At 41.7% G+C, this 22,041-nt stretch overlaps 1 protein-coding gene across 6 annotated transcripts in view; it reads right to left on the bottom strand.

Moving 5' to 3' along the window:
• The window catches only part of ARHGEF1 (Rho guanine nucleotide exchange factor 1), a 3,019,431-nt gene that overhangs the window by 2,801,723 nt on the left and 195,667 nt on the right, over positions 1-22,041 (bottom strand). The window lies entirely within an intron of this gene.

Raw genomic sequence — 22,041 nt, 5'->3', positions numbered from 1 at the left:
CTGGGGTACTGCCTTAATAAAGGATGAGAAAAAATAGGTGGCTCTGTATTGTAATGAGCTGAAATGGCAGAGGCATGAATCTTAATTTATGAAAAGGATAGGCCTTTGTCCAGCATCTCAGTTAAATATTGCAAAATCTGAGGAATGTTTGGTACAGTTGTGTCAATCCCTTGTGCCTGGTTCCAAGCACAGAATCTCTTCCATTTTTTCAGCATAAGATTTTCTGGTACTAGGCCTCCTGGCCTCCAAAATAACATCCATCACCGCTTTATAGAGAGGTGTGTTTTGAATGACTACATTATCTGCCATGCTGCCAGATTTAAGGATTTGAGTTGGCTGTGCAGGATCTGATTGTTGTGTTGGGACAGTAAGTGAGGAATTTGAGGTAATGTCCAGGCTGGGTATTGAGACAAGTTCCTTAGGAATGGGTACCAGTGTTGGCGGGGCCAGTCTGGGGCAATCAGTATTATTTTTAGCTTCTCGTCTGACTTTTAGGGGTACCTCGGGGAGGAGAGGCAGTGGAAGAAAGGCATATACTGTTAAGTTTTTCCAGCTGAAAGACAGATCATCCACTTTCCATGCTTGCTTGTGATAAGTCCTTGTACAGAATCTCTGTAGTTGGCAGTTGTGAGGGGAGGCAAATAGATCTCTGTCCGGGCATCCAGAATTCCTTGTTATCATGCTGAAGACTTGAGGATCCAACTTCCACTCGTGGGGATCCATGAGGTTTCTGCTTAATTCGTCTGCCAGAGTATTTATCTTTCCTGGCAGGAATTGTGCCTGCAGATGTACTTGGCAAGTCAATGCTGTGTCCCACAAAGTCATGGCTAGTCTGCATAGGGGTAGGAATGAGTGCCTCCCTGCTGGTTTATGTACCACATGACTGTAGTATTGTCTGTCTTTATGAGTAGTTGTCCCGGATGAAGTAGATCCTTGTAGGCTGTCAGGGCATTCCGAACAGCTAGCATCTCTTTTTGGTTGATATGTAGATGCATTTGGCTTGTGGACCATGTGCCCTGAATACATCTTCCTGCCATGTGGGCCTCCCAGGCATAATCTGATGCATCTGTTGTTAATATCTGCCTGGATGTGGGTAAAGCGAATGGCTGCCCCTTGTTGTGGTGACAGGCCTTTGCCCACCATCGAAACTCCTGTTGCAGGCAGGGAATGAGGGTAATTATTGTTTCCAGGCTGTGGCAATGTTGAGTCCAAACACTTTTTAGATACCACTGACGTTTCCTCATATGCAGTCTTGCATATGGAATTAGCAGAATGCAGGATGCCATGAAGCCCAAAGCCTGCAGATTTTTTCTTCCAGATAACTGGGTCTTTGTTGCCAACATTTTGAAATAAGTAGTCAGTTGCCTTTGTCTCGCGTGAGATAAGCCATCTGGGCAGTCGTATTTAAGCTTGCACCCAGGAATATTATCTCTTTCGAGGGTACTAGTTTTAATTTATTTTCGTTTACTGTGTACCCTAGGCATGTTAGTAATCTTTTTACAAACGCCAGATGCTGTAGTAGAATGTCCTTGTTCTCTGCTTGAGTAAGGCAGTCGTCCAAGTAAGGATATATTTGTATTCCTCTTTGTCTGCAAAATGCAATTACTGGAGCCAGGCATTTTGTGAAGACCCTGGGCGCAGTAGATAAGCCAAAGGGCAGTGCAGAGAATCGGTAGTGCATTGAGCCAGCTATGAATCTGAGGTATCTTCTGCATGATTGTCTGATTGGGACATGCAGGTACGCCTCTTTTAGTTCTAAAGTCACAAGCCAAGCCTTCTTGACCAGCATGGGCAGAAGCTGCTGCAGAGTCATCATTTTGAATCTTGGAATATCCAGATATGTGTTTAGAATAGATTGGTCTCCAGGCTTTGTACTTTCTGGGCACCAAGAACAGTCTTGAGTAAAATCCTTGTCCCTGCTCTTGCTGTGGTACTTGCTGAATGGCCCTCATGTCCATGAGGGATGACACTTGCTTTTGTGCCTCTGCCCATTGATTTTTTGGCAGGTCTGGCAAACCGTTTGCCCTTGGCAGGGTGTGAAAGTGAAACCTGTAGCCTTGTGACACTATATCCAAGACCCATTTGTCATGGGTTATTACATGCCAATTTTGAGAAAAAAGTGCTAGTTTTCCCCCTAAAGGTGCTGCCAGAAGATAAGTGTTTGGCGTAGGCAGGGGGAAGTAATTAGGACCGTTTCCTGTATGGCTGTGATTTGTCTTCTCCGCTTTTGGAGGTAGAAGTACCCCATTGTTTAGACCTGTATGAGCCTTGTGCCTGGGATCTGCCTCTAGGGCATCTGTATCTGCCTCTTTGTGGCCTGTCTGACACTGGAAAGGACCAATTCTTTGTAGGCCAGTGCCTGCTAAATCTTGGAGGCTGTACCTGTAAGAAATCCTTGATTGTTTGCATAGATTTAGCTTTGTCCTCCATTTTCTTCAATACCTCTTCTGCTTTAACACCAAACAAGGTATCATTTTGTAATGGAGCATCTAATAATTTTGCTTTAACATGATCAGGCAGATTCTGTTCCTTTAACCAAGCATGCCTCCTAATGACAGAACCCATAACAGCGGCCCTGCAGGAGGCCTCCAGAGAATCAAAACCATATTGCAAAGTATGCTTTCCCACTTGTTCAGCTGCATGCAATAAATCCTGCATTTCTTTGTTTTCTGCACATTCAGAATTTATCAACATTTTTTGTTTAAGCAGTGACATAATATATTGCTGATATTTAAGCATATGAAACTGACAATTTAAAGCCCTTATAGCCAAGGTAGCAGAAGTGTAAATCTTTTTTCCCCATCTGTTCAGTGCCCTAGAATCTCTGTCAGAGGGGGTAGAGTTTTTTGCAGTGGAAGTCTTGACCCCCTTTGGGACCCTGAGAGATAGTTTCTGGGTCAGCAGCAGGGTTCTTGAAAAGAAATTTATGTGATTCAGGAACCTGTAGTATCTGTCTGGCTTAACAGGAGCTGGAGTCAGGATTAAGACTGGACTCTGAAAATACATCATCTACAATGTCTAACACAGGTGGAATAGCAAGGGGCCTGTGCTGAGGTAGTAATAGGAAGTCTCGGAGTCTTTTCTTAGATTCTGAATAATCTTGGCTCTCCAAGTGGAAATGCTCCCTCATGGTATGCAGAGTTTGTCCAAAATAATAATCCTCAGAGGAGGAGAGGCTGAAGGGACAGACTCTTCAGCATCAGAATCCTCATAGGGAGGAAGAGAGTATTCCTGATCAGAAGAGGAATCAGAGGAAATGGAAACCTGATCTGAAGAGTCATATTCTGTCTCTTGCCTAGGCCTCTTATCAGGAGGGGGATGGGAACCCCTGATCAAAGTAATTAGGTCTTCGGCCATTTTGAGCATCTGTTTTTTAGGCATGGAGGCCTGTCCATGGGGCTGTTGTACGTGTTTCTTTGTCTTTAGAGATGCTTTAGTCTTTGCCTTTGAAGCTGAAATCGTTTTAACATATAACTGTGTAGGCCTGAAAACACCCTCAGAAGCCGATTCCTGCTCAGCGGCTCCGGACCCATCTGAGGGAATAGTTTCCGAGGTTTCAAACCCTTGAGTTTCCAGAGGGCTAGTCGGCTCCATGTGGGAGTCGGAAGCGGCCTGCAGCTCTAAAGTAGTGGGCGTCAGGGGCTGCGAAAGCGCCTCACTGAGAACCGGTGAACTGGCGACTGGCTTAGAAGAAGCCTCGTCGTCAGTTTTGGACCTCAGATGCCTGTCCTTTTCTTTTTTTTTTTTTTTTTGCGTTTCTTTTGAATTGTGGTAGTCGGATGGCTATTCGACGACATCGTGTAATTAAATCTTTTGCCAAAATAGTGAAATGCAAAATCGTACCGACGCTTAATAGTGCGTTGGTTAAATCTAGCACAAAACCGACAATTAGCAACGTCGTGATCAGGGCTTAGGCAAGGAACACAGTAAGAATGGAAGTCCCTATGAGGTATTTGCTTCCCACAAGAAATGCAATTATTACCTTTTGCTAACATCGGTCTGGAGCAAGAAAAAAAGTTTCCCCAATGGGGTACTTAGCTTTTAATGAAGACTTCGGATCTGAAATTCGAACACGAAAATCTCAGGAGTCGGCCGACCGGCACTTGCAAACTGCTTTTGCTTCGGGCACCACGCAAGAAAGACGGAAGAAAATGGTGTCGGCTACATCTTTTATACCCCTGGCGCACTGACGTCAGGGAGGAGGCAACAGCAACCAACGCCAGACCTAGACTTTGGAATTCAGGCCGACTGCGGGTAGCCTGCCAGCAGGATAACCCAATTAAAATGACTGCAACAGTGAAACACGATGAACATCTCCCTTGCAACTAGAGTCAGCGAACTACAATGCTTGAAATAATCTGGAGGAATGAGGTATTATGGGTAGAGGAGGAGCTCGAGCTTTGGCATTTAAGCTTTTGAAAGCAGCAGAGTTGGATCTGAAACCCCAAAGTTCAGGAAGAATGAAAACAACAACATCAGATCTTCCATTAAATCAACCATCATGTCAAATAAATAAATAAAATAAATGTTAACCTCCTGGCGGGTAAACAGATCCTTCACATCAACTGTCACAGAAATAGCATTGTCTGACTAAGGAATGTTTTTTTCAGTTTACTTAAAAAAATAAAAAACTAAAAAAACATGAATCATCAAAAGACATGTAAATTATAAAAAAAATAATTTTTCAGTCTCGTTTATTTCCTTACATATACAATAGATCACATAAGATCTTTACATATTTTTGGAATGCCAGAAATGGGGATCAAAGGATCGTTTACTGTGAAATACTTTACAGATCATTACTATTCTTTATATCAATCTTATAAGACATGTTAATTTCATTTCTAAGAAACTTCCTTGTATGAGACATCATATAACAGGGCACTCATCTTAGTCACATAATCAACCTTGTTCAAGAGTACTATCCCACCCCCTTTATCGGTTTTATGTGACCCTTAAGCTTTTATTGTGGCACAAAGAAATAAGCAAATCTCATTCAGTTTAGATGCTTTAAACCAGGGTGCAAATGACTTTTGGACCAAAACATTTATAAGGTCAAATTCACAATCTTTTCAAATAATAAAATAGTTGGATGTAAGGGGAATTAAATAAAGGGTTGTGATGCAACCGCATGTCATCCAAACTATTGCCAAGTCTCACATGAGAAACGGACGGACAGAATGATGCTGACACTGTGTGCAGCTTGACTGGTTAAATATTACAAAATTAATACTTACTGTATTTATTGACTTACAAAATCAACTTTAAGACCAAGAATGAAATGAACACTAAAGTAAAGATATGTTTTTGCTGATCACTGGTAGTTGACATTTCTCTCTCTTTACTAACCCTTACAGCTGCAGAGATATGAACATTTGTTTGAAATCTGAGGTTATAACTTGATTTTGTCAAAAACATCAGGATGTAATTAATCAATCATTAGGAGTTAAGAATACCAAGCACCAGGGCTCCACTAGAGGGAATGAGTAAAAGGATTCTTCAAATCCATTTTTAAGGCTGACGCCTCCCTCCCAACAATACTATTTTCAGAAAACCATGGAATTACCGCTAAGGAAACAAAGTATTTTCAACAAGAAATCTATTATCAGAAAAAAGTACTAAGACAGCACTTATGAATATAAGCTTCCATCTTTGCAATAAACAAACAAATAAAGTAATTCATTAAATTCAGAAAAGCACAGTGAATGAGAGCTGAAGAATCCCTCTTCACTTAACTGGCACTCTACATGAATGTGTGGTGCAAGAGAGTGCTGACTATGTCATATAACTTCAAAATGGCCATGGAAAGCAACTGCAACCTGAATGGCATTTCACCCATAAATTATGATACAACTATTTCTTCTAACCATCTTACAAATCCTAACAAATCACAAAGAAAGGTCAAACAATAGATTATAACATTCTGGTAGTTCAAATCAGATGACTACAACCATGCAAGCTGATAACGAGCTTCATTCTAAAATACAGGTTTGACTCCCTCATTTATGAACTGCATACGGTGTGAAACAGCACTTTTAAATTACCTCTGAAAAGAAACATTTGTGGCTTACAGGTTTACCTGCTTAAAAAAAAAATGACAAAATAAAGAAATGTACACATACTGTGATCATGAAATACGAAAGATCACTCAGGTGAAGGTAAACTCACCTAAGGAAATGTTTAACTCTTTCTCCCAAGACATGGTACACAATGAATGAGACAACAGTCACTTTTTAACATGCACAGTAAACTTCTCACTGCTATCAATGAACAGGCATTTTACTCTGCACACTGCAAGCAGTTCAGAAACCAAAAACTAAAGTTGTGCTACTTTAAGATGGAAGATAATAGAACAAATACATAATTTAAATCGACTATTAAAAAGCCACCACAGTTGACATGCACACATTTCACCTACCACTGCAGCCTCTTGAAGAATTCACATTACTGAATCCCTATCACACAGATCTCTTCTTTCCTAGTATTTCATGCATGTAAATAAGATGTTAGCAAGCATCATTTTACATCCCAACAACAGTACACAGCAAGCCACATAATGATATCTAAGATATTGTAAGTAATGCAATGATAAATTAACTCTTGCTACTTCTATGCCACATACTTCATTCAGTTGTCATACATATCTGAACTATTACAGCAATCCACAAACAATGCAAATCAACACTAGGCACTCACAAATGCATGCTCGATTTGGTAACTGAGCATTCCTCAAATTTCAGATATGGGTAAGCGTAACATTTCGGCAGTTGTGGACAGTACTATCTCATACACCAACTTTATCAAATGTTATGAATCCACTATATGGGCATGGATCAAAGCAAGAAACCTGACGTACGAAAGCTGAAATCATGCAGTTAGTAAAAATTATTTGGCAGTGCATATTATAAGGGCACTAAAAGGCTACATGATCTCTCAGTTCACTTTAGTGTCACATTTACTAAAAATTAAGCACACCAGCATATAAATCAGTACAGCTGCTGGAACCGGAGAAAACGCATTCTGTACTAGCAAAAACAGTGGATAACAACAAAAAGTATATGCCTTGGTTTAAACTATGTTTTTTTTAAGCCGTGGTGGTGCTGCGGTAGCGTTGTCGCCTCACAGCAAGAAGTTCTCCCATTCGATTCTCGGCTGGAGCGCCTTCTGTGTGGAGTCTGCATGTCCTCCCCGTGGTTGAGTGGCATTCGAAAGACATGTGTAAATGGGCGTGCCTTCGTTGAAGGTTGGGCGTCGAGCTGGCACCTCGACACCGTAAAAATCTACTGCCAATCATTAGCGGACCAGAGTTCCACTTTGGCTACCCCTAACCAGGAAAAGCTGAAAGAACAACAACAAGAGTGCACTTTTTTAATCCAAAAAATTGTGATTAAATGAAAAACAAGAAAATCCGTAGAAGAGCCACCACAAACGTGTATGAGGTTATAGCTACCTTAAGAAATAAATGGAGTTTATCCTTCTATGGTCTTCATTATAGGAAACCAAGACAGTGCCTGTGTACTATCATAGATATGTTGAATGGATATATATTTAATGTTCGCACCTTAATATTGTAGATAATGTTCTAATTCTAAAGGATCATAACTTTCAATTACTCTATCTTTACTTACTTAATGGAAAAGTCCAACTGAGTTGTCTGTTTGTCAGAGGAGGCCCAGGGAGAAAAGCTCCATTATACAGACATCCTTTGCATTGTTATATAATTTATAGTCCATTTCATTCATGAGCAATAGTACCATTATTCAGACCACCTTGACATCAGTTACATCATTTACAAACAGCTTTGACTAAAAATAACAGCTAAATGGTTGTAAGTGTACAGAAAGGTATATGCAGTGCAGTACACCAGCATGTACAGATTGCCAGATTTTATGTAACAGTATTTGTTACTATAAAGAGTTGCTCAAAGTCTAGGACACAGAAAGATAAGATAAAGAGTCAGAGCAGCCAAAAGAAAGGAACGAGTGGAAGAAGAATAAGGAAGACAAGATGAGATGACAGAGGAGGGTACAGCTGTGATAACAGTATGTAAAGTTTTAAAAAAGCAGAGAAATATGGCATGAATTCATATAGTTATACAAGTACCAGTTTAATCAGGGATTGCGCAGGTGCAGTGCCATTTATCTATTAGGTGTTGCTTCAGTTGGTATTTATAGTCTTTCGGGTTAAGGTGTGCTCTTAAGTAGAGTGGAATGGTATTCCAGCTATTAGCAATGTAGTGTGAATACAATAAGCATTTATATAACAAACATTGGTAACCAAACATAATTCAAAAACAACTAGCTTTATTACATACTCCAAAGAATAAGCTCTTCAGCAAACTGCCCTCAATGGTTCACACAATACAGTGAGTATCCTGCTACTCTAGTCTTCGTTATGGAGAACAATGATTTGTCAGTGGAGCAAAGAAGTTTCCTACTAGTGTAAGGCTGAATGATGGAGTGAAGTGATGGAAAATTTTGAGGGTTGTGCAGTAGTCTGAAGGTTATAACTAATTGTGAGTACAACAGATAATTAAATAGTTTGAGCTAGTTCTTCTAGAGTCAGTGATGTACTCTGTATTGCTGGTTGGTTGCAAATTTGGCTACTTTATTATAGCGCTGATCTAGTTTGTCTGACAGAAAGCAGAAGAGACAGATTAGAACAGGAGACTCATTCAATGGGGGAGTAGTCAAGAAGTGGCTTTGTTTTGTTTAGAATAGTCACTGATGCAGAGTTTTATTATACAGAGGTAGCCTAGTTTTGGGTGTGTCCTCCTCATGGCTTGCTGAAGGTGGGGATCAAATTTCAGGTGGTCATTTATAATCACATCAAGTTGTTTGGTGTGATTTACCATTTCTGAGTTGGTCTTGTTGGATGACAGTATATTAAAGGTAGTTTTGGGGAGAATCGAGAGACTAGGGGTGAACAGTATTAGTTTCTTTTTTTTTTTTTTTTGATTCAGGAGGAGCTGAGAGTTGTCGAGCCAAGCTTCTATGGAAAACAAGGATTTCAGGGTGAGTGCCTGGAGCATGCTAGAGTCCTAGCAGCACATAAGAGAGTGGAGTAGTCAGCACAGTATACTATGGTGGCATCTTTGGCTGTTTAGGTCACTGATAAAGTTAAACAGTAGTGTTCCTAGTATGGACCCTTGTGGAACTCTGACAGATACAGGAAGGAAAGACGAGAAAACATCTTGCCATTTCACTGCTTGGGATCTATTAGTAAGGTAACTAAGTAACCAGTTAATTGAGAAGGGTGATAGCCCACAGAAGGCAATTTAGTTAGGAAAATATGACGACTGACTGGATGCATAAACAAAAGCAATGATTAAAAAAAAAAAGCTCTAGAAATAGGGTTAAGTTTAGAAAACCTGAATTTATACTGTGATTTATTAGATCTGAGAACCTTATAAGGACAGTGACTGTACCGTGATTGGGTCTGAAACAATGTTGTGAGGTGGAAATGAGGTTATAAGAAATAATATATGCAGCAAATTGAATGTTAATATGTCTTTCCAAAACTTTAGATAAGGGTGAGAGAATGGCAACTGGTTTATACGGGATTTTTTTTTCATAAGACGAGGACATATATTTTTTTTGGATACAACAGTTTATTAGAATGGATACACATTATGCAAGTCTACCTGTAGTGAGGTCGAGGTGCTCAGACGGAAGTTGCTCAGGGGCAGTGGTTGTTGTCTTAAGGGTGCCTGGGTATTTTTAATTGCAGATGTTGGCAGTGGAGTGAGTCTGTTGTGACTTCAATGGTTGGGGTGGGATGGCTGAAACTGTCGTAGTTTTGTTTTGAAGGACGAAGGTTCCTGTATTTATAAAAAATGAGCTGAAATGTGAAGCAATGCTTTGGTAGTTGCATGCTGAGGATGGGCTGGGTTAGGTTGATTTTCCAAGATTAAGCAATGTATTTAAGGACTTCCAGAAGTCTTTTGGATCATTAGATGGTGAATTCTGAGTGCTGCTATAGTAAGCATTTTTGTCCTATTTTACGCTTTGTTATTGTTCCTTAACAGTCACTATTTTTGCAGGGATGTCTGAGACTTGGTTTGTAGCCATGACTTCCAGGTTTCATCTCTAAGCTACAGGAGTCAATTTGTGTTTTCAGTTAAGAAAGGGTTAGCTTGTTTTTAACTCTTCTAGTCCTTAATGGTGTTTGTCTACCAAGATATTTGGAAATACTGTATTAAATGTGTCGACTGCTTCATTAAGAGAAGAGTTTTAAGTGGAATTCAGTTGATCTGTAGCAGGCTGGAATTTAAGTGTCTTTACTGAAGTTGCTGAGGTTTCCAATTGTGTTATAGTGGTGAACCTTTTGGATCTGTTTGGAGTGTCTAACTATGTAGTTTAATTGCTAGTCACTTAAGATACTGGGTAAGGATACCGCTTGTGGCTACACTGTTTGGGATATATGACAGAATCCAGTTTAGGGTGGATTCTTTAGATGTGATCTTGTTAATTCTAGTTGGAATCTTAAACACTTGAGAGAAGCCATATAGCTAAACTGAATTTGTTGGGTTTTCTGGGGATATCTTTTGCTACTCTAGGTTTACGTTTCCCAGCAAAATGGTTTCCAGTCCTATCCTAAGTGTAGAACTATTCTGAATAAGATTTTTTTTTATAACAGATAAAAGAGTTTAAAATTTCTTTAAAAGGCATTTAGTTCTGGTGCCTGTGTTGATCAACCAACCTGGTTTAAAACAGGCAGCTGACTTCACAGTAATACTAAAGATTCTTTTCCAGTCATGCATATACTGGGTTATGTTTTTTTTTTTTTTTTTAACTATGTTCCCAATTATCACAGTTAAGAATAACAGCACACTGCATCCTTCAACAAACAAGATTATTTGAAGCATTCCATTTCTTTTGGTGTACAGCACACTAAAAAGCCATGAAAAAACATCATCCGAAAATTGAAATAACTATTCATTTAAACATACCGAAAATAATCTTCAGAAGAAACTTTCATCCTTCTTTTTCAAGTTAAAGTAGTACTCCTTAAGAGAATTAAGTATATGCCCCCAAAAAAGGTGTCCCATGCCACTACAAGTGAGATCTGCACAAAAACAAAGAAAGATACAATTCTGCCTAATAGTCAAGCAGTTGATTCTACGAACTCTGTAGGCAATATTTCCACTTTGTGCACTGGAATCTGTGCTGAGCAACTATCTGCATGGCAATGATGGACAGAGCCGTGACCACAATCCAGTCAAACTCTGAAGTCAGAAAGAGAAGAGGGGGAAGACAAAGCATTACTTACACACTTCTTATTGGGGTTGTGTAAGTAATACAAGTACTGCAAATGATCCATGGAGGAAACCAGAGACATGACAGGAAGCTTTAGCTTACAAGTGAGGTGGGGGGAGTGCTTCTTGACATGCAGAGCCACTCACGAAAGAAAGTAACATCCCTTATCACTCATGCCTACCATTTGATACATACTGAATCACGTGCAAGCAAAGAAACAGAAGGAAAAAGTCTCCCAATGGCTGCCTGGAGGATGGACACAATGTGGCAAAGGCCTCATCCCTTACAGGGAACAAATGTGAATCACCAGAGAACTAAATCTGATGACTGGATGGATGTTACGGAAACAAAAAAGTGCAAGTTAAAAATAAACAAAAAAAAAAAAAAAAAAAGACTATTGAAAGGTGTTCTTATTTTTATATTTGGTAGCCTAGTAATACCAGTGGATGCAAGTCTCCTTTTCGGGGGGGACCAGAAGCACTGACAGCAAGTAAACTGAGGTGAAGTAATCAAACCCTATACCCATGGCTTCAGGAAGAAGCTTATTAACAAAATGGAAAGTACAGTTATGTACACTTACCATAAATGTAGATGTTCAAGTGTATTCACTGTTGCAGTCATTACATTTGGGTAATCTGCTGGCAGGTTGCCCTCAGTCGGCCTGAATTCCAAGGTCTTGGGTCCTGCGTCAGTTGTTGTCTTCTCTTCCATGACGTCAGGTCGTCAGGGGTATAAAACATGCATCCGACGCCATTTTCTTTAGTTTTTCTTGCCCCCGATGTCAGGTGCTCCCAAAAAGGTAGCAAAATTATGTGTGTGTGTGTGTGTGTGTGTGTGTGTGTGTGTGTGTGTGTGTGTGTGTGTGTGTGTGTGTGTGTATATATATATATATATATATATATATATATATATATATATACACATATATATATATATATATATATATACATATATATGTGTGTGTGTATATATGTATACATGCATCAATAAAAACTTTACCTTCATCTACAAGCAAATACACCACATATGTTGTAGAAGATAGAGAAGGAAAGATAAACTTCAGAATGACAGTGGGATGGCGGGAAGGTAACCTGGACTGCAACAGTGAATACACTCGAACATCTAGATTTATGGTAAGTGTACACAACTGTACTATGTTCTTTGTGTTTCACTGTTGCAGTCATTACACTTGGGTAGAATCCCAAAGCTATGGTTGGGAGGCTGGAGCTAAACAGCATTAGGTGCGGCTATAAGGCCCTGCAGCACTGCAGTGGCAAAGCCTGCCCTGGACTTAGAGTAGAGAGGCAAATGGTAATGCTTTGTAAAGGTGTGAACAGAACTCCAAGTAGCAGCCTCTAGAATGTCTTTTGTTAGTACTCCTCTGAGAAAGGTTGCTGAAGTAACTGCAACTATGGTGGAATGAGACCTAATGTCCTTGGGCACAGGTTTACCATGGTGTAAGTAGTAGAAACGGATGCAGTGACTTATCCACTTTGAAACTGTCTGCTTTGAAACAGCCTTTCCTTCTGATCCTGTAGCATATGACACTAATAACTGCTCAGTTTTTCTTAGAGCTTTAGTCCTGCGCAAGTAGAATCTTAGCTGTCTGTGTATGTCCAAGGAATGCAGAATTCCCTCCCCCTTGTTCTGCGGATTTGGATAAAAAGTTGGCAGATGAATTGTTTGGTTAAGAGCCACAATGGAAACCACCTTAGGCATAAAAGTAGAATTTGTCCTCAGAGGCACCCTGTCTGGGTAAAATATTATAAAAGGCACTACAACCATGAGAGCCTGTAGCTCTGAAACTCTTCCTGCTGAAGTAATTGCTAGTAGCAGAGCTGTTTTCCATGATAAGTACTTTATATCAGCGGTAACAGCTGGTTTAAATGGAGGCAGGGTTTGCTTTTCCAACACATAATTGAGGTCCCATGCAGGTAATGGTGATCTTCTAGGAGTCCTTTAATTTTTGGCTCCTCTAAGATACTGCTTTAGTAAAGGATGAGAAAAGATTGGTGGCTCGGTATTGTAATGACCCGAAATGGCAGAGGCATGGGTTTTGATTGATGAGAAAGACGGGCTTTTGTCAAGAATCTCAGTTAAGTATTGTAATATCTGAGGAATATTTGGTTCTGCTGTATCACAGCTCCTTGTGCTTGATTCCAAGCACAGAATCTCTTCCACTTGTCAGCATAAGATTTTATAGTACTAGGCCTTCTGGCTTCCAAAATGACATCCATCACAGCTTTACTGAGATTATGCTTTCCAACTTGTTCAGCTGCATGCAATAATTCCTGCAATTCTTTATTTTCTGCACCTTCTGAAATCAACATCATTTTCTGTTTTAGCAATCCCATAACATGTTGTTGGTACTTAAGCATATGAAATTGACAGTTTAAGGCCCCGACTGCCAAGATTGCAGATGTATAAACCTTTTTTCCCCATCTGTCCAGTGCCCTTGAATCTCTGTCAGAGGGGATATGATTTTTTGCTCTTGAGGCCTTAACTCCTTTGGGACCCTGTGAAATAGTTTCAGGATCAGCAGCAGGGTATCTAAATAAAAATTTACGTGAGTCAGGCACCCTGTAATATCTGAAACTACAACACATAGCAAAAGCAAACTCAAACCACGAAGATGGAAAAAGTACAGTTTTGTACCTACCATAAATGTAGATGTCTGATAGATATGCAGCTGCAGTCCTAACATATGGGTTGTCCTGCCTCAGGCAGCCCTTCGGTCGGCCGGATTCCAAAGTCTGGGTCCGGCGTCGGCTGATGTCGCCTCCTCCCCGACGTCAGAGCAGCTGGGGTATAAAGGCATCAGCCGACACCATCTTCTTCAGTGTTTCTTGCCCCAGATGCCAGGTGCCCTCCAAGGAAGGCTAAATTTTGTGAATAGATAAACAAAAAATTCAGACATGCACAACAGTAATAAACAGATACACCATAACAGATAACCCCAGCTTATAGGAAAGGGGGGGGTGGACCCAAGGGAAAAGACAGAGGGGTAGGAGGGAGGGAAAACCTGACTGCAGTTGCATATCTATCGGACATCTACATTTATGGTAGGTACAAAACTGTACTATGTCCTTCAAGAATGCAACTGCAGTCCTAACATATGGGTTGAATACCACAGCCAAGCTGGGGGTGGTAGGACTAAGCAAGGGATGGTGTAGCTAGAAGGCCCTGCAGGACTGCCGAAGCAAAGCCTGCTCGGGATCTGGAGTATAATGGCAGGTTGTAGTGTTTGGTAAATGTATGCACGGAGCTCCATGTAGCAGCCTCTAGAATATCTTTTGTGGCCACTCCTCTAAGAAAGGCTGTGGATGTGGCCATAGCTCTGGTGGAGTGTGGTCTAATATTAGCTGGCACACACTTTCCATGGAAGGAGTAACAGAATCTGATGCAGTGTCCAATCCATTTTGAGATAGTTTGTTTGGTGACTGCCTTTCCTTGTGTCCCAGCAGCATAGGCTACAAACTTTGTTCTGTCCAAGTAGTAGCGTAGTTGTCTGTGAATGTCTAAAGTATGCAACAGCTTTTCCCCTTTGTTTTGTGGGTTAGGAAAGAAAGTAGGCAGGTGAATTGCTTGGTTTAGTGACACTCTGGATATCACCTTAGGCATGGAGGAAGGATTGGTTCTAAGGGAAACTCTGTCCTGGTGAAAGATGAGAAAAGGAGGAACTGCCATGAGGGCCTGTATCTCCGAGACTCTTCTTGCTGAGGTGACTGCCAACAGGAAAACCGCTTTCCAAGAGAGAAATTGCATTTCGGAAGATGCTGCTGGTTCAAAAGGAGGAAGAGTTAATTTTTCCAAGACGTAATTGAGGTCCCATGCAGGAATTGGTTGTTTCCTTGGAGGTTTGATATTCTTTATACCCCTTAGAAACTGTCTTAGCAAGGGATGCGAAAACACAGGTGGATCACAGTTGTAATGTGCAGAGATAGCTGAAGTGTGGATTTTGATGGAAGAGTATGAGAGGCCACTGTAAAACATTTCTGCCAAGTATTCTAATATCTGAGGTATGTTCATCAGTGATGCATCCTGTCCCTTGTTGACATTCCAGATGATGAATGTCTTCCATTTGGCCGAATAGGCTTTTCTGGTGGAAGGTCTGCGTGCCTCCAGCAAAATGTCCTGTACTGTTTTGGAGAGGGAGTCATGGGTTCCAGTCATGGAATTCTCCAAGCTGCGAGCTTTAAGGTTTGTAGGTTCTGATGAACTGTCTTGTAATTGTGTTGAGTCAGGAGCTGAGGCCATTGAGGCAAGGGCCAAGGTTTGGAGTGAGTTATGCTCAGTAGCAGTGGATACCAGTGTTGCCTTGGCCAGTCTGGAGCTATCAAGATTCCTCTCGGTTGTTCTGCCTTGATCTTCAGTAACACCTTGGTGAGTAAAGGTAGAGGAGGGAATGCATAAATTGTTAGGGCATTCCAGCTGAAGGAAAGAGCATCCGTTCTCCAGGCCAGAGGATGGTGTATCCTTGTGCAAAACCTTTCCAGATGATGATTGAGATGAGATGCAAAGAGGTCTATGTCTGGTCTTCCCCATGCAGATGTTATTTGTGAGAATATGCGTGGGTGTAGCATCCATTCGTGTGGCTCCAAGAAATTTCTGCTCAACCTGTCTGCCAGAACATTGTCCTTGCCCGGAACAAACTGGGATTGCAAGTAGATGTTCAGATTCAGAGACTTTTCCCAAAGAGTCATTGTTAGTCTGCAGAGGGGATACGAATGAGTGCCCCCTTGTTTATGTACCACATGACAGTGGTGTCGTCTGTCCTTAGCAGATGACCTTGCTGAAGAGATGTTCCAAAGGCTTCTATTGCATGTATCACTGCCAACATCTCTTTTTGATTTATGTGCTGATGCATTTCCATGGGATTCCATTGCCCCTGAATGCATCTGCCATCCATGTGCGCCCCCCATCCATGGTCTGAGGCATCTGTTGTAATAGTTTGACTTGTTGGAGGTTTGTTGAAAGGCATACCTTCGTTTAAGTGACTTGCTTGAGCCCACCACAAAAATTCCCTTTGCAGGCATGGTATGAGTGGTATTATGTCTTCCAGGTTGTGGCTGTGTTGAGACCACAAGCTTTTTAGGTACCATTGCAGTTTTCTCATGTGAAGTCTTGCCAGAGGGATTAGAAGAATGCAAGATGCCATGAACCCCAGGGCCTGCAGGGTTTTCCTTGCGGTCAGGTGGGTTAGTTTTGCTAGGCTTTTGAAGTAATCTGTTAAATGCTCTTGTTTCTCCTCTGTGAGGAAGGCCATTTGTAACTGTGTGTTCAGCTTTGCTCCTAGAAAAATAATCTCTTGGGATGGCTGTAGTCTTGATTTTTGAATGTTGACTGTGTATCCCAAAGCCTGCAGCAATTGAATGACATAATCCAAGTGTTTTATCAAGGTTTGTTTGCTGTCTGCTTGTATGAGGCAGTCGTCCAGGTAAGGGTATATTTGAATCCCTGAGTCTGCAATGTGCCACTACTGATGCCAGGCATTTCGTGAATACTCTGGGCGCAGTAGATAAGCCAAACGGCAATGCTGAGAATTGATAGTGCTCTGTTCCTGCAAGAAATCTGAGGTATCTTCTGCAACTGTGTCTGATAGGGACATGCAGGTATGCCTCCTTGAGGTCCAGAGTAACCAGCCAAAACCCCTTGCCCAGCATGGAAAGAAGTTGCTGTAACGTCAGCATCTTGAATTTTGGCACCATGAGAAAAGTATTTAGAACGGACAATTCCAAAATAGGCCTCCATTGCTTTTCTTTTCTTGGAACAAGGAACAGTCTTGAATAAAATCCCTGACCTTGTTCCTGAGGAGGAACCTTCTCTATTGCTTTAATTTTTAACAGCTTTGAGACTTCTCTGAGTGCCTCTGCCCTTTGATTTTGTGGCAGGATTGGCATGCCTTGTCCTGTTGGTAAAGTATGGAAGTGGAATCTGTAGCCTCTGTGTATTATATCCAGAATCCATTTGTCCTTTGTTATAATGTGCCAGTTTGTTGAGAATAGAGATAATTTTCCGCCTAAAGGTGCTTCTCTTTGAGCCTTGGTAGGCGGAGTGGTAGGCAAGTCATTGTGATTGTCCCTGTGGTGCAGGTGAAGTACCTGTGCCACTTATTTGATTTTGAGGTTGCCACTGGCATCCCCTGTAGGAGCCTCGGTATTGCCCTCTACCTCGTGCACGCCTGTTCTTTCCCCTTTGAAATTTGTCTGAGTCTGGAAAGGACCAATTCTTTGAAGGCCAATTTCTGCTGAATCTGGGTGGCTGAACCTGGAGGAAATCTTTTACTGACAGTACTGATTTTGCCTTCTCCTCAACAGACTTCAACACATCCTGAGCATTAGCACCAAAAAGCTTCTGTTTATCCAGAGGTGCGTCCAGGAGCTTTACTTTAACATGATCCGGCAGAGGCTGCTCTTTCAACCAAGCATGTCTACGGATAACAGCCCCTGTCATGGCTGCCCTACATGAAGCCTCCAATGCATCATAACCACACTGAAGAAAATGGTTACTAACCTGCTGAGAATTATGAACCAAATCCTGCAATGCCTTCCTATCTATAGGCTCAGGAGAGGCTAGCTTTTTGTGCAAATCATCCAGTAAAAAATCCTGGTACTTAAACATATGAAAAAGGCAGTTAAGTGACCTCATGGCAAGGGTGGTAGAGGTATAAACTTTTTTACCCCATCTCTCCAGGGACCTTGCTTCCCTGTCAGCTGGTAGAGGATTTCTGGCCGAGGAAGAAGCCACTCCTTTGGGGCCCTGTGAAATAGTTTCTAGATCCACAGATTGGGCCTTAAAGAAATGCTTGTGAGTGTCAGGGACCCTGTAATATCTGTCTGGCTTGACAGGAGCAGGAGGGAGAGAATCAGGGGAAGCACTGGAGTCTGAAAATACATCATCCAGGACATCCAAAACTGGAGGGATAGCCAAAGGTCTGTGCTGGGGTAACTTGAGGAAGGTACGGAGCCTTTTCCTAGAGTCAGAGAATTCCTGACCCTGCCACTTAAAATGTTCCCTCATGGAGTGTAGGACTTCACCGAAAGAAAAATCCTCAGGAGGAGAGGCAGAGGGAATAGATTCCTCAGCATCAGAGTCCTCATAGGCTTGGAAGGATTCTTCATGGGTATCTGAATGCTCTGAATCCCCAGAGGCTTCATCTGAAGAGAGGTTGTCTGCCTGCTCAGTTCTAGGCCTTTTTTCTGCAGGTGGCTGAGAACCTCTGTCTGGATGGGGCTGAGACCCCCTGATAAGAGAGATTAGGTCTGCAGCAAGAGACATGATCTGTCTATCAGAAGAAGGAGCCTGAGAGGTAGGCTTAGGATGGGCCTTGGCCTGGCTGGTGGCCTTAGCATGTGCAAAGGCCTTGATGGACATGGATACAGGAGGCCTAGCTGCCCCACGTGCAGGGGTAACCTTGTCCACAGGAATGGTGTTGGGTGGTTCAAGAACTTCGGTTTCTGGAGGAAATTCAACAACCGGCACCGGTGTAGCCTCCGAGGAGCGTGCTAATGCGGTGTCGTCGGCCTGGAGCAGTTGAATAATCGCTTCCGAAGGGACCGAAGCACTCGCGGAGGGCTTAGGTGTAGAATCGGTGGAAGACGCGGGCCGAGGATGTTGGTCCCGGTCCTTACACTTCTTGGTAGTTTGTGCTGTCTGTTGTTCCGACGGCATGTTGTAAGCAAAGGATTCGCCAAAAACGTTTTCGGCAAATTCTGCCCGGCGCCTGAGAGTGCGCTTATTAAAGCAAGCACAGGCAGCACAGGCCGAGACGTCGTGGTCTGGGCCCAGGCAAGGGAGGCAGTAGGAATGGAAGTCCTTATGAGGTAATTGTTTACCACAAGACAAACAATTATTAACTTTCTCCATTTGTTCTGACATCGGCTGAGGCAAGAAAAAATGTTCCCCAACGGGGTACTTAGCTTTTTAGATGACTTCGGTAACTGAAAACACAGGAGCTGACCGACCGTCACTTGCGAACTGCTTCTGCTTCGGGCACTGCGCGGCAAGAAAGACTGAAGAAGATGGCGTCGGCTGATGCCTTTATACCCCAGCCGCTCTGACGTCGGGGAGGAGGCGACATCAGCCGAAGCCGGACCCAGACTTTGGAATCCGGCCAACCGAAGGGCTGCCTGAGGCAGGACAACCCATATGTTAGGACTGCAGTTGCATTCTTGAAGGACATCCACGCTTTATTCACATGTCCTGGTACCTCGGCAATTCGCCTTCAGTGGAACAATAAATCAAATGACACCCATCTTCTTAAATACAAACACATCAAACTCATTATCCTATCAACCAATTAATTTTTTAAAACTTTTTTCCCTCCTTTTTGCTTAATTGTTTATCACAAGGGGTGGTTTATGTTTTAGGGTGTGATTGTGTTCATCCATTATGGTATATTGGTCAAACTACAAGAAAGATCAAGGTTCGCATTTTGGAGCATTTGGGGGATGTGAGAAGGGAGAATTTGGATAGTCCCATGGCTTTTCATTTTGTTTAAGCTCATAATGGAAACACTGAGGGATTTATTTTCAGTGTTTTGGCTAGACCACATTTTGATGGTGGAAATTTTAGGACAGAACTTAACAAATTAGAAAATAAGTTGATTCTCAATTTTCACTCTTTACATCCAGGGGGCCTGAATTTAGATGTGGGTTTGTCTTTATGAAATATGATATGATGTTTTTTGAGTTACCCTGAGAAAGTTTTTGCATTTGATATATTGTATTTGATATTTTGTATTTTTAAAAAATACTTAAAGATATTTTGAAAATATTTAAAATATTTATAATATCTAATATTGCTTAATGTTGTATGACATCAAATGTTTAGAGTAGTTTTACCATTCATTCATCTATTTAAGAAGTATTGTATAATAAGAATGTTGGATTAAGTGGTTTATTGATGAACTAGTATCTGAATATTTATGGGCATTTCTATGGAAAATGGTATCAAACTTTTGTAAAGTAATTAAGCAAAAAGGAGGGAAAAAAGTTTTAAAAAATTAATTGGTTGATAGGATAATGAGTTTGATGTGTTTGTATTTAAGAAGATGGGTGTCATTTGATTTATTTTTCCACTGAAGGCGAATTGCCGAGGTACCAGGACATGTGAATAAAGCATTGTAGTTTTCCATCTTCGTGGTTGGAGTTTGCTTTTGCTATGTGTTGGGGTTTTTGAATATTTCTTTTCGTTTTGGTGTTTTGTTTGGACCCTGTAATATCTGTCAGGCTTACTGGGAGCCAGAGGTAAGGAGTCAGGGGTGAAGCTCGACTCCGAAAACACATCATCCACAATGTCTAAAACAGGGGGAATGGCTAAAGGCTTGTGCTGAGGGAGAAGTAGTAAATCCCTGAGCCTCTTTTTTGATTCTGAGAAGTCTTGACTCGCCCAGTGTAAATGCTGCCACAAAGTATACAAGGTTTCTCTAAATGAATAATCCTCAGGAGGAGATGCAGATGGAATAGATTCCTCAGCATCAGAATCCTCATAAGGAGGTATAGATAATTCCTGATCAGAAGAGGAATCAGAAGAAATAGAAACCTGATCTGAAGCTTCATAATCAGTGTATTGCCTAGGCCTCTTATCTGGAGGGGGATGGGTACCCCTGATCAAGGTAATAAGGTCTTCAGCCATTTTAATCATCTGTTTTTTAGGCATATAGGCCTGTGCACGTGGCTCATGCGTAGTTTTTTTAGTTTTAGAAGTTGCTTTTGTCTTTGGTTTTGCAGCTGTTGTCGGTTTGATATACAAATGCTGTGGTCTGAATACACCCTCAGAAGCCGGTGCCTGATCTGCAGCTCTGTCCCATCCGAGGGAGATACATCCATCAGTCCACTACCTTGAGTATCTTGCAGCATGCCGTACTCCACATTGGTATCGGCAGAGGCTTGCGACTCGAAGGTAGCAGGTATCAGGGGCTGCGAAAGCACCTCACTGAGTACCAGCGAACCGGCGACTGGCTTAGGAGAAGCTTCGTTGTCGGTTTTAGATCTTGACTGTTTTTCTCTGCCCTCTTCTTTGCATTTTTTTATGTACTCTGGTAGTCTGATTGCCATCCAACAACATTTCTGGGTAGTTAAATCTGTTTCCAAAATACTTTGATGCAAAAATATACCGACGCTTAATAATGCGTTGGTTAAATCTAGCACAAAACCAACAGCCAGGCAGGTTGTGATCAGGGCCTAGGCAAGGAATACAGTAGAAATGGGAATCCTTATGAGGTATTTGCTTCCCACAAGTAATACAATTATTAACTTTTTCCTGACATTGGTAAAAAGCAAGAAAAAGGTTTCCCCAATGGGGTACTTAGCTTTAGTGAAGACTTTGGTTCTGAAACTCGAACATTTCAGTAGTCGGCCGACCAGCACTTGAGAAAAGCTTCTGCTTCGGGCAACGCGCGGCAAGAAAGACTTAAGAAAATGGCATCGGCTGCATGTTTTATACCCCTGACGACCTGACGTCATGGAAGAAAAAGACAGCAACTGATGCAGGACCCAAGACTTTGAAATTCAGGACGACTGAGGGCAACCTGCCAGCAGATTACCCAAATGTAATGACTGCAACAGTGAAACACGAAGAACATCGTTAATCCTCTGCACTAACTATCAGCAAGTTATGGAGGTTGAAACTACAAGTCCCACTCTGCTTTACATACTACCTGCAATTTAGTGAGCAGCAAGTGTTAACATCACAACAAGAAATGGGCAGAGGGCATTTCAACACGGACTGAATGTCCTGACAAGGCAATCACAACTTCCTGATATTTTTCTAAAAAGGTAAC

Source organism: Protopterus annectens, chromosome 8.part0, assembly GCF_019279795.1.
Source record: "Protopterus annectens isolate FY-2018-M chromosome 8.part0, PAN1.0, whole genome shotgun sequence".
Lineage (NCBI taxonomy): Eukaryota > Metazoa > Chordata > Ceratodontiformes > Protopteridae > Protopterus > Protopterus annectens.
The sequence above is the reverse complement of the archived record's forward strand: the minus strand, read 5'-3'. Positions and strand labels throughout refer to the sequence as shown.